The sequence below is a fragment of the Bufo bufo genome, chromosome 1 (assembly GCF_905171765.1).
Source record: "Bufo bufo chromosome 1, aBufBuf1.1, whole genome shotgun sequence".
Classification (NCBI taxonomy): Eukaryota; Metazoa; Chordata; class Amphibia; order Anura; family Bufonidae; genus Bufo; species Bufo bufo.
The window spans coordinates 531,006,350-531,020,333 of NC_053389.1; positions in this window are offsets into that span (position 1 = coordinate 531,006,350).

The window sequence follows — 13,984 nt, forward strand, 5'->3', positions numbered from 1 at the left end:
CTTTCCGAAATGGGGTCACATGTGGGGTATTTATACTGCCCTGGCATTCTAGGGGCCCTAAAGCGTGAGAAGAAGTCTGGAATATAAATGTCTAAAAATTTTTACGCATTTGGATTCCGTGAGGGGTATGGTGAGTTCATGTGAGATTTAATTTTTTGACGCAAGTTAGTGGAATATGAGACTTTGTAAGAAAAAAAAAAAAATTTCCGCTAACTTGGGCCAAAAAAATGTCTGAATGGAGCCTTACAGAGGGGTGATCAATGACAGGGGGGGTGATCAATGACAGGGGTGTGATCACTGACAGGGGGGTGATCAATGACAGGGGGGTGATCAGAGAGTCTATATGGGGTGATCACCAGTCATTGATCACGCCCCTGTAAGGCTCCATTCAGACGTCCGTGTGCGTTTTGCGGATCCGATCCATCTATCAGTGGATCCGTAAAAATCATGCGGACATCTGAATGGAGCTTTACAGGGGGGTGATCAATGACAGGGGGGTAATCAATGACAGGGGGGTGATCAGGGAGTCTATATGGGGTGATCACCACAGTCATTGATCATGCCCCTGTAAGGCTCCATTCAGACGTCCGTGTGCGTTTTGCGGATCCGATCCATCTATCAGTGGATCCGTAAAAATCATGCGGACATCTGAATGGAGCTTTACAGGGGGGTGATCAATGACAGGGGGGTAATCAATGACAGGGGGGTGATCAGGGAGTCTATATGGGGTGATCACCACAGTCATTGATCATGCCCCTGTAAGGCTCCATTCAGACGTCAGTGTGCGTTTTGCGGATCCGATCCATCTATCAGTGGATCCGTAAAAATCATGCGGACGTCTGAATGGAGCTTTACAGGGGTGTGATCAATGACAGGGGGGTAATCAATGACAGGGGGTGATCAGGGAGTCTATATGGGGTGATCACCACAGTCATTGATCATGCCCCTGTAAGGCTCCATTCAGACGTCCGTGTGCGTTTTGCGGATCCGATCCATCTATCAGTGGATCCGTAAAAATCATGCGGACGTCTGAATGGAGCTTTACAGGGGGGTGATCAATGACAGGGGGGTAATCAATGACAGGGGGGTGATCAGGGAGTCTATATGGGGTGATTACCACAGTCATTGATCATGCCCCTGTAAGGCTCCATTCAGACGTCCGTGTGCGTTTTGCGGATCCGATCCATCTATCAGTGGATCCGTAAAAATCATGCGGACGTCTGAATGGAGCTTTACAGGGGGGTGATCAATGACAGGGGGGTGATCAGGGAGTCTATATGGGGTGATCACCACAGTCATTGATCATGCCCCTGTAAGGCTCCATTCAGACGTCCGTGTGCGTTTTGCGGATCCGATCCATCTATCAGTGGATCCGTAAAAATCATGCGGACGTCTGAATGGAGCTTTACAGGGGTGTGATCAATGACAGGGGGGTAATCAATGACAGGGTGGTGATCAGGGAGTCTATATGGGGTGATCAGGGGTGATCAAGGGTGAATAAGGGGTTAATAAGTGACGGGGGGGGTGTAGTGTAGTGTGGTGCTTGGTGCAACATATTACTGAGCTACCTGTGTCCTCTGGTGGTCGATCCAAACAAAGGGGACCACCAGAGGACCAGGTAGCAGGTATATTAGACGCTGTTATCAAAACAGCGTCTAATATACCTGTTAGGGGTTAAAAAAATCACATCTCCAGCCTGCCAGCGAACGATCGCCGCTGGCAGGCTGGAGATCCACTTTCTTACCTTCCGTTCCTGTGAGCGCGCGCGCCTGTGTGCGCGCGTTCACAGGAAATTTCGGCCATCGCGAGAGGACGCGCCGGCGCGTCCACTCGGAATCAATCAACCACCTCCAGGACCCGTCTGTGCGTACAGCGGTCCGGAGGTGGTTAAATTGCTGCCAACACACACAGTAGTCCTTAAAAGAACTTTTGGGTTTTTGAAACGTCTTGAGAAAGAAAGTCATTTGCGATCCCAATCTCCCTACTTTGTCTGTCCCTTCCTAACAGCAGCTCTCCCTGACTCGCAATGAGCCTAACCCGCGTGACGTGTTCCGGCCAGCCAATCACTGTAATGCCAGTAGAAAACATGGCTAATGGCATTACAGTGATGGCAATACTTACCAGCATGTTTAGTGGCTGCTTAGAAGGCGCCAAACGTGCGGGGAGGAGACTCGATCATGGCGCTCAAGCACATGTGGTACTCGGCCGAGCATAGCGATTCTCGAGCCGAACCAGTACTCGGCCGAGCATGCTCGCTCATCACTATTGGTTGACACAGTGTTTCCACACCCACTGCTATAACATGGGTAGAGTCATAATAACACCCAAATTGAGCAATTTGCTCATCATTAGTGTTGAGCGAACTTATGTTTTAAGTTCGGCGTCCAAATTTCTGGTTTGGGTTATCGAAGAATCCCATTATGGATTCCGTTACTATGGACCATAACGGAATTCGGGATCCATAACGGGATTCTTTGATAACCTGAACCCGAACTAGATAGATGAATATATAGAATTATGTTGAATAATAATTTAACTTTATCTTGTTTATCTAACTGGAAGTAACACGCCTGCAAGTGTTAAAGTTGCCAATAACACTTTCCTCGGATGTTTATGCTGTTATTTACTGTAGGTTGTCTGCTCCTTTTCCTTTGTGACTTCATGCATCACTAAAGTCACAGGGTCACAATAAACAATTGATAGATCTTAGCACAGGACTGACTCTATTTCCCAGTATAGTATAAATGCCAGTGATGAAATGAGTCATTTTCAAAACGGTCTATGGTATTGGAATAGCATGTGGCTGCCTAGCATGTCTTCCATTCTATAACTCCATATAAAATATATTTCTAAACCACCAGGTTAAAAATAATTTTATATGTATGTATGTGGCTGGGACATAAACTGTATATAGAACCTTTTTTAAGTGTTTACCTCTTTAATCATATTACTGGTTGTACAAGTATAAGATCTGTATGCTTATACACTCACGTAAAGAATTATTAGGAACACCTGTTCTATTTATCATTAATGCAATTATCTAGTCAACCAATCACATGGCAGTTGCTTCAATGCATTTAGGGGTGTGGTCCTGGTCAAGACAATCTCCTGAACGCCAAACTGAATGTCAGAATGGGAAAGAAAGGTGATTTAAGCAATTTTGAGCGTGGCATGGTTGTTGGTGCCAGACGGGTCGGTCTGAGTATTTCACAATCTGCTCAGTTACTGGGATTTTCACGCACAACCATTTCTAGGGTTTACAAAGAATGGTGTGAAAAGGGAAAAACATCCAGTATGCGGCAGTCCTGTGGGCAAAAATACCTTGTGGATGCTAGAGGTCAGAGGAGAATGGGCCGACTGATTCAAGCTGATAGAAGAGCAACGTTGACTGAAATAACCACTCGTTACAACTGAGGTATGCAGCAAAGCATTTGTGAAGACACAACACGCAAAACCTCGAGGCGGATGGGCTACAACAGCAGAAGACCCCACCGGGTACCACTCATCTCCACTACAAATAGGAAAAAGCGGCTACAATTTGCACGAGCTCACCAAAATTGGACTGTTGAAGACTGGAAAAATGTTGCCTGGTCTGATGAGTCTCGATTTCTGTTGAGACATTCAAATGGTAGAGTCCGAATTTGGCGTAAACAGAATGAGAACATGTATCTATCCTCTGATGGCTACTTCCAGCAGTATAATGCACCATGTCACAAAGCTCGAATCATTTCAAATTGGTTTCTTGAACATGACAATGAGTTCACTGTACTAAAATGGCCCCCACAGTCACCAGATCTCAACCCAATAGAGCATCTTTGGGATGTGGTGGAACGGGAGCTTCGTGCCCTGGATGTGCATCCCTCAAATCTCCATCAACTGCAAGATGCTATCCTTTCAATATGGGCCAACATTTCTAAAGAATGCTATCAGCACCTTGTTGAATCAATGCCACGTAGAATTAAGGCAGTTCTGAAGGCAAAAGGGGGTCCAACACCGTATTAGTATGGTGTTCCTAATAATTCTTTAGGTGAGTGTAATGTAATACCTCCTAAATATCTTACTGTTTTTTTTTATCAGATCAAGAGTACAGCATTTTAACACTTGTCTCGCTTTTAGGATGACTATTTTAATGGCATTCATGTTTTTAACACTGGGGAAATTCACTAACCAAAATGTACCAGAATTCTGTCCACTCCCCAAAACTTGAGTATATAGCAAGCATTAAATATAGACACCTTTTTGCACCTACTTCAAAAAGAGGATTTGTGATATGCATCATTTTATAGAGCAAAATACTAGTGTATATGTATGCCAGTCATAAGGAAGAGAGGCATGTCTAATTTGTTGATAAAGCAAGACTTCCATGCCACAAGCAACAATTTGCACCATATTTGCCAACTCTTAAATTTATGTATACTAAGACAGTATTGATAAGTCTTCTCCTTGGTCTAATTTTAGTTTCTTCCTATGTCTTACGGGCTATGTTTTAGTGTTTCTTGGCTTTATTGTAAATCTAGAATCAGTCTTCAAAAGAGAAAGCATGCATTTTAAAAACAAATTAAAGCAGAGGAAACTTTTACTTTTTTCCAACTACTAAGTATTTCTGCTCTTTTTTATATTTATAATAGATATAAGCGTATTTGCTATAAGCGTTATCTGGTTCCAACACCTGTTAGACTTCATTAGATCAGTGGCCTCCTTAATAGACTCTTTTTCTCATAGTTTATAACTCCTGAATTCGACATTATTTTTTCACATTGGGATTTAAGGTCACATTCCATGGCCAAAATATGGGTGCATTTTATCAGCCGTGCTACCAGAACATCTAGGCCTCCCTCACTTATTTGAACCAAACTTCACTAAAATGATCATCCATCATAGAACAGTTTAACTAGAGATTCCTAGGTTCTGCAAATATAATACAGATGCTACAATGCGCCCATATCATGGCCATGTAAAAACGGCAGCAGGGAAAGATCATCAAAAACTATTAGGCTCTGTAGTGAGTATTTCTATACCAGTGCCAATTTCTAAGCAATGGCCTGGATATGTATTTATTTGCTCTACCAGAACCTTTGATCACCATGAATGAAAATCTTTAAAATATATAGACCTTTTTCCCATAAGATTTTGGTATATCTTTGCTGTTTGCATTGTAAAATGTGATTTACTTAATAGCATTCTTCAGTTCACAGGTGATGGCATACATATAAATTAGGCCTAAACTTTGCTCAACAGGAAATAATTCCTAGTGTCAATACCTTTAGAAAAGTAAGCTGAAATGACATTGGCCACATTTTAAATACTAGTTATAAAGTTCCTTTGCTGTGAACCACATTTGGGTCATTGTTATCAATTAGCCATGCTTAAAAAAATGCATGGGCAAAAATCCCCCTTGGCTGCCAAAGAAAGTACTCCTTGCTGACTTATAATGGCAGCCTAGAGTGAAGTCTGAATAATTATGTGAAACATAAGCACACAATTTCTGAATGTTAGCTTTTCCTCATGCACTAGAAGGGACTCAACTTTTCACAAAATGCTGATCTAATTCCAGCAAAATAAATCTACATCATGACTTTGTCTACTCACAAAAGTCAGACTAAGGTTTATAATAGGTAATTAAAATACTGATCTCAGACTAGCATGGGTCACGTGAACTCTATAACTTATTGTGTTGAAAACAAAGCTGGCACCACAGTTGAATTTAAAAATATTCATACGTGTTATACTTTTACTTTTCTTAACCTTTCGTATTATTAAACAAGATCAATAGATCAGTGGGGGTTTAGGCCTGGAAGTAGATGAAGGACAGTGTATTACAATATTAAATCCTGGCTTTGTAAGTAAGGGCAATGTGGAATGAGGTTACTACCAGGGAAGCTGGCAGTAACCCTTTCCACTGTCCTAGAGGACCAGAAAAGTAGACATTAAACAGGCTGTCCAACAGGAAATAATGTTTACCAAAGTGCTCAGGAACCATTAAAAAAAAATGAAAGATGTGGTACCTCTCCTTACCAATTTCCCACCACTCTAGTTCCACCACATACCAGTTCACCACTGGTCTCTACTCCTTGGTCCCATTTTGACACACAGAAATTGCCTGCTGTGCCAATCACAGGTCACAAAGGTGACCCTCAGCCAGTGATTGGCTAAATTGGCTTTTTACTGGTATTTCCTGTTTGTCTAGACAGGTCCAAGAAGTAGAGACCATCAGGGATCTGGCAAGCTTTCGAACAGAGGCAGTGGGAAGGTTAGGTGACTATTGCTTCTTTTATTTTTTTTAACCCACTCTGAGCCCTTGACATCCTCCTCTTTAAACAGGAAATCGGTAGCAGTGCTGGGCATTAAAACCCCACTGATCAGATATTTATGACCTATCCTCAGAATAGGTCAGCAATATTCTACTTTCGGAAAACCCTTTTAGTAAACTATAGTCTTCATAATCTTACATGAATGTGAAAAAAACAATTATATTAATAGAGACATCCATGGTAGGGGACAGAGGCAGGAGGGGGGAGATATAGGAATGTCATACTTGTTTTAATTGCATTGTTGTCTTGATAGACATGCTATGTACAAGCCTTGTAATATAATCTATGTTGTATGAGATATGTGGGTATGTCTTTTTGTTGTTGTCTGACGAAGCCCTAAAAAAAGGTGTATATTAAAAAAAAAAAAAAAAATAGCCCTGAATACAACAACAGGTAAGATCTGCAGAACTACTTCTACTGGAAACTTGCTTGAAGTTTTTATGGTATATTTAATCCCATTCAAGCCATCAGGTGTGACATGCAACAAACCCACAAGCAATAAGTGACGGATAGAGCATACTGCAAGCTAGAAGTATAATAGTAACATATACATTCACTAGAATGGAGGGTATTTTTGGTGCATATTTGCAACTCAACCAAAGTATGCAGTAATTCTGCTTTGCATAAACTTGGCTTAAAAGTATTTTTGTTACCAGGTTTCAAGAAGCTTCAGGCCCTTCCAATGTTACTCAAAAAAGTACTCTTCAATTGGGACTGACACTACATTTCAACCACCCTTATAATTCCAATGCTAGAGTATTGAAGGTAGAATTAGTAAGCAGAATGATGTGACATGACAAGACTTGGAAAAAGGAGAGACCTCCAGAACTCCAGGAAGAGTTGGCCAATTCTCCTGCAAATAGGTCCTCCATATACTTTGTAGTGCTGGAATACTGCATAATTAGGTGCAACCCCAGTGTCCTTAGTGCATTAAGGGGGCAGAGCACTAGACAGAGGGATGCAGATGACATATAAAATGGGGTGCACCGCAGGGGGTGCCCTCATAAAAGAGGCATGCACCACTCGCATCAGCCACTCAGTTTTTTGGCTGTGATTAGTAAGGTTGAGTGAATCAAACTATCCGAAATAGACTTAGATCCGAATTTTTGGAAAAATTTGATTCGCTGTAAAGCAAAATTTTCTCAGGCCTTGCGTTAATAAATAAATTTTCCCTGAAATGGCGATAAAAACTAAAAAATACATACTCACCTCATCCATTTGAGCATGAAGAGGCCACCGTGGCCATCTCGATTGAAGATCCCTCGCAAAATCTCGTTTGTAGTGAAGTATGGCCTCATCATGCAGGATCTTCAATCAAGATGACTGCAGCAGCCTCTTAGGTGAGCATTATATTTTTTTTACAGGATTAACCCCTGAAAGCCATCATTTTATTCTCAAATGCCATGATCAATGATGAACGCTACATCTGAGGGGTTCAATAACAGGGGGCAGCGCCATTCCCCGTCATTGCGCCCGCTACTTACAAAGAAATGCGCTTTGTGACAAAGTAATTCTCCGAAGCAGCCGAATCGAATTTTTGGAAACTTTGCTCAACACTAGTGATTAGCATAAATGTTTTCATATGATAGATGCATCATACTTGCACTGTGCTGAAGGAAGCGCGCCATACGCAGTTGGCAAATAGGCTTTGAATGCATCCACCATATGAGAACATTGATGCTAATCACAGCCAAAACTCTGCCACAGTAAAAGAGGCTTTCAGCTATTATGGGGGTAAATACTTTTGTGCATAGTATAAATCTTTTTGTACAGTCCTGTGAAGCTTCAGCAGCTGAAAAGATTACATCACACGCTAACAAGAGGCTTTCCGCAGCAGTGTTTCCATAGCAACAACCTGTTCCTAGCAGCTTATCCCCAAATTCTAGAGGGAATCAATTTGCCAGCGCTGCTCATTGCTGGGATGTCACCTGTTTAGTAAACTAACCATGAGTTTAGTTGTTAACAAGGTACACTAGCACGTTAACCCATTAGTCTCTGTATTAATAAGTGGACACCTATGTGACACTCCGTAATATTGCTTGTACCTGTGGAGTCTTAGCACCTCTCACTGTTCAGAAGTCCCCACATTCCAACATATGATATTCCCTGAAACATGTATAATAATAGTAACCATAACAATCAGCTCACAAAAAGTCTAAAACAAATACAACTGTAGAATCTATAGTCATTTCTACAAATGTCTGTGCATTGTTATAAAATATTTGATTTTATAAAATAGCGGAACTGGCTCAGTTTCCAGAAAATTTATCAAAATGACAAAAGCAGATACATTTGCAACTCAGTAGACATACTACTTTTTTCTTCTTTATGGCACTTCATGGCTTATGTACTTTAGACCAATATTTTCCAGCAAAACAACTATGTGCTTCGTTAATGAACATGTCATATTTTAAGTAGACCTGTCAACTCTACTGACATGTCTATTTTAGCACATCATTATTCCTCTTAGGCCTCCTGCACACTGCCGTTGTGCGTCCGTTCCGTGCATTGGGAAATGCAATTTGCGGTCCCCAATGCATGGGCAATGTCCGTGTGGCGGCCAGGATGTCGAGACCCATTCAACTTTAATGGGTCCGTCTGTGATCCTTCCGCACCGCAAAAAAATAGAACAAGTTTTTGTTTTTTTTGCAGTGCTGAGGCATGGCCAGAAACACCACGGAAGCCATTCATATTAAAAGACTTACCGAATTGTTATTTTGTAGGAATTTAGGAAAGAGTACAAGTCATTTTATTCTAAACTGCCAAAGAAGATGCAGAAAATGTCCGATATAATTGGGGTAATTTATCAAACTGGAGTCACAGCTAGAAGAAACGTTGTGAATAAAGAAAAACTTTAATAATTTATTGGATATGCACTAAAATAGGGAAGGGTGTGCAGGTCCCTAAATAAACATACAAACAAAAAAATGTATTTGGTCACTGGCCATTAGTAAGATGCAGCCAGACCCCACCAGTACCTATAGCTGTGTATGTCAGGTGGGAAAGCAGTGGCTGCATCGGCTAGTGACCAGACCTGTATTCAAAAATGCTGGGTAAATAATGATAACCTAACGTGGATATAGCTCCTGTGAAAAAACTACTGTAGCACGATATAATCACAGGCTGTCGCGCTATATCAAAAGTGTACCATGTCTTGGACTATGCATCGCTAGGGGGGAAGGGAACTGTCAGCCTCACGTGGGTAATCCTCATTGACTGAATCCCTGGTGAATTTCTAATCCCTAAACGCCCCCCTGTAGCAATCAATCAATAGTCCGGACAAATGCAGCAAGCGGCTGTCTGCCCTAAAAGATCCCATATGGATGCGCTATGTCCGTACCCTAAACCTAATTATAAAGCTCGACATTTTGCCATGTAGAGGCTCATCAGGAGCTAGGTCAAGTACAGGACAAACAAACATAGAGGTGCCTTACACACCACCGCTCTCTGCAGTCTAAATAGGGAGAAACCCCTCCCCTTGTTGGGCGGATCAAGCGGCAGCTGGCAGGTCACGTGGTGGTGGGTGTGTCGGAGACGCGGTGTATACCCACCCTGATGACCGCCCCTCTCCATGCTGTGATCCTGCGCTGTGTGTCAACACACTCATAGGCAATTTCTCACAGCAATATGGTTTATTTACACTTTATTTTAAGAATACTATAGAAAAAGTTAAGTTTTAATTATACCCAGTTCACATGGTTTTTTATATACACTGCTCAAAAAAATAAAGGGAACACTTAAACAACACAATGTAACTCCAAGTCAATCACACTTCTGTGAAATCAAACTGTCCACTTAGGAAGCAACACTGAGTGACAATCAATTTCACATGCTGTTGTGCAAATGGGATAGACAACAGGTGGAAATTATAGGCAATTAGCAAGACACCCCCAATAAAGGAGTGGTTCTGCAGGTGGTAACCACAGACCACTTCTCAGTTTCTATGCTTCCTGTCTGATGTTTTGGTCACTTTTGAATGCTGGCGGTGCTTTCACTCTAGTGGTAGCATGAGACGGAGTCTACAACCCACACAAGTGGCTCAGGTAGTGCAGCTTATCCAGGATGGCACATCAATGCGAGCTGTGGCAAGAAGGTTTGCTGTGTCTGTCAGCGTAGTGTCCAGAGCATGGAGGCGCTAATAGAAGACAGGCCAGTACATCAGGAGACGTGGAGGAGGCCGTAGGAGGGCAACAACTCAGCAGCAGGACTGCTACCTCTGCCTTTGTGCAAGGAGGAACAGGAGGAGCACTGCCAGAGCCCTGCAAAATGACCTCCAGCAGGCCACAAATATGCATGTGTCTGCTCAAACGGTCATAAACAGACTCCATGAGGGTGATATAAGGGCCCGACGTCCACAGGTGTGGGTTGTGCTTACAGCCCAACACTATGCAAGACGTTTGGCATTTGCCAGAGAACACCAAGATTGGCAAATTCGCCACTGGCGCCCAGATCTCTTCACAGATGAAAGCAGGTTCACGCTGAGGATATGTGACAGATGTGACAGAGTCTGGAGACGCCGTGGAGAACTTTATGCTGCCTGCAACATCCTCCAGCATGACCGGTTTGGCATTGGGTCAGTAATGGAGGGCCGCACAGCCCTCCATGTGCTCGCCAGAGGTAGCCTGACTGCCATTAGGTACCGAGATGAGATCCTCAGACCCCTTGTGAGACCATATGCTGGTGCGGTTGGCCCTGGGTTCCTCCTAATGCAAGACAATGCTAGACCTCATGTGGCTGGAGTGTGTCAGCAGTTCCTGCAAGACGAAGGCATTGATGCTATGGACTGGCCCGCCCGTTCCCCAGACCTGAATCTAATTGAGCACATATGGGACATCATGTCTCGCTCTATCCACCAACATCACGTTGCACCACAGACTGTCCAGGAGTTGGCAGATGCTTTAGTCCAGGTCTGGGAGAAGATCCCTCAGGAGACCGTCCGCCACCTCATCAGGAGCATGCACAGGCGTTGTAGGGAGGTCATACAGGCACGTGGAGGCCACACACACTACTGAGCCTCATTTTGACTTGTTTTAAGGACATTACATCAAAGTTGGATCAGCCTGTAGTGTGTTTTTCCACTTTAATTTTGAGTGTGACTCCAAATCCAGACCTCCATAGGTTAAAAAATTTGATTTCCATTTTTTTATTTTTGTGTGATTTTGTTGTCAGCACATTCAACTATGTAAAGAACAAAGTATTTCAGAAAAATATTTAATTAATTCAGATCTAGGATGTGTTATTTTTGTGTTCCCTTTATTTTTTTGAGCAGTGTGTGACATTATACCTCTGCACGTTCATCCTCTGTTTATGCGATAGTTTGTGGATATGGCAGGATTTCTGAGTACAGGCTTTAATTCTGATAGCTAGCTAACAGAAGCCAAGGAGGTTTTTTTTTACAAAAAATATAGAAAAAATATACCCCATCATTTGGGGCAGCGTTCAGGGAACTGGAGAAAACCTACAGGGAACAAATTGTTTCATGGTGGGAGGTCCAGAGTCTTGAACACTACCTAGAATATAATATTGTACCAAGGGGTTTAAGAATAACATTAACCCCTGATGCCAGGTGCAGGAATGCCTCCCTGATGACAAAATGGGAAATGAAGGCCACAAATAGTTCTCTTCGTTTCATGAAAATCCTGATAGAACAAGAACGCCTCAAGTTAGAGGGTCTAGATAAAAAATTAAAAGAACACATCAGTATCACCCAGTCTTTTGCTCTGAATTTGGGACAAGAGAGAAACAACTTCAGGCGTCATTGAAGAAATTCCAATACCATTTAAAAGAGAAAACATAAGCAGTTTACACAAGATTTAGCTTACACACTTATCAGCGAAAGGAGGCGGGTGGTTGAAAGGGATACAGATTTGTCCTCAACAGAAACCGAACAATCTGAGTCTGATAAAGAACAACATACAGGGAGTAGAAAAAAATCCAATGAGAGGGAGAGGCCAGGGAAGAAGAAACTACACTGCGTGCAGAATTATTAGGTAAATGAGTATTTTGACCACATCATCCTCTTTATGCATGTTGTCTTACTCCAAGCTGTATAGGCTCGAAAGCCTACTACCAATTAAGCATATTAGGTGATGTGAATCTCTGTAATGAGAAGGGGTGTGGTCTAATGACATCAACACCCTATATTAGGTGTGCATAATTATTAGGCAACTTCCTTTCCTTTGGCAAAATGGGTCAAAAGAAGGACTTGACAGGCTCAGAAAAGTCAAAAATAGTGAGATATCTTGCAGAGGGATGCAGCACTCTTAAAATTGCAAAGCTCTTGAAGCGTGATCATCGAACAATCAAGCGTTTCATTCAAAATAGTCAACAGGGTCGCAAGAAGCGTGTGGAAAAACCAAGGCGCAAAATAACTGCCCATGAACTGAGAAAAGTCAAGCGTGCAGCTGCCAAGATGCCACTTGCCACCAGTTTGGCCATATTTCAGAGCTGCAACATCACTGGAGTGCCCAAAAGCACAAGGTGTGCAATACTCACAGACATGGCCAAGGTAAGAAAGGCTGAAAGACGACCACCACTGAACAAGACACACAAGCTGAAACGTCAAGACTGGGCCAAGAAATATCTCAAGACTGATTTTTCTAAGGTTTTATGGACTGATGAAATGAGAGTGAGTCTTGATGACCAGATGGATGGGCCCGTGGCTGGATTGGTAAAGGGCAGAGAGCTCCAGTCCGACTCAGACGCCAGCAAGGTGGAGGTGGAGTACTGGTTTGGGCTGGTATCATCAAAGATGAGCTTGTGGGGCCTTTTCGGGTTGAGGATGGAGTCAAGCTCAACTCCCAGTCCTACTGCCAGTTTCTGGAAGACACCTTCTTCAAGCAGTGGTACAGGAAGAAGTCTGCATCCTTCAAGAAAAACATGATTTTCATGCAGGACAATGCTCCATCACACGCGTCCAAGTACTCCACAGCGTGACTGGCAAGAAAGGGTATAAAAGAAGAAAATCTAATGACATGGCCTCCTTGTTCACCTGATCTGAACCCCATTGAGAACCTGTGGTCCATCATCAAATGTGATATTTACAAGGAGGGAAAACAGTACACCTCTCTGAACAGTGTCTGGGAGGCTGTGGTTGCTGCTGCACGCAATGTTGATGGTGAACAGATCAAAACACTGACAGAATCCATGGATGGCAGGCTTTTGAGTGTCCTTGCAAAGAAAGGTGGCTATATTGGTCACTGATTTGTTTTTGTTTTGTTTTTGAATGTCAGAAATGTATATTTGTGAATGTTGAGATGTTATATTGGTTTCACTGGTAAAAATAAATAATTGAAATGGGTATATATTTGTTTTTTGTTAAGTTGCCTAATAATTATGCACAGTAATAGTCACCTGCACACACAGATATCCCCCTAAAATAGCTAAAACTAAAAACAAACTAAAAACTACTTCCAAAAATATTCAGCTTTGATATTAATGAGTTTTTTGGGTTCATTGAGAACATGGTTGTTGTTCAATAATAAAATTAATCCTCAAAAATACAACTTGCCTAATAATTCTACACTCCCTGTATAGCGGTAACTCATATAATAGAGGGGCCCAAGGTTTTTTAGATCCGAACCCTGCATACCCCCTACGAAACCGCTCCCAACAGCCAATAACAAAAACACTGGCCCAAAAGTAATTAATCTGTCCTCCCATTTCCTGACACA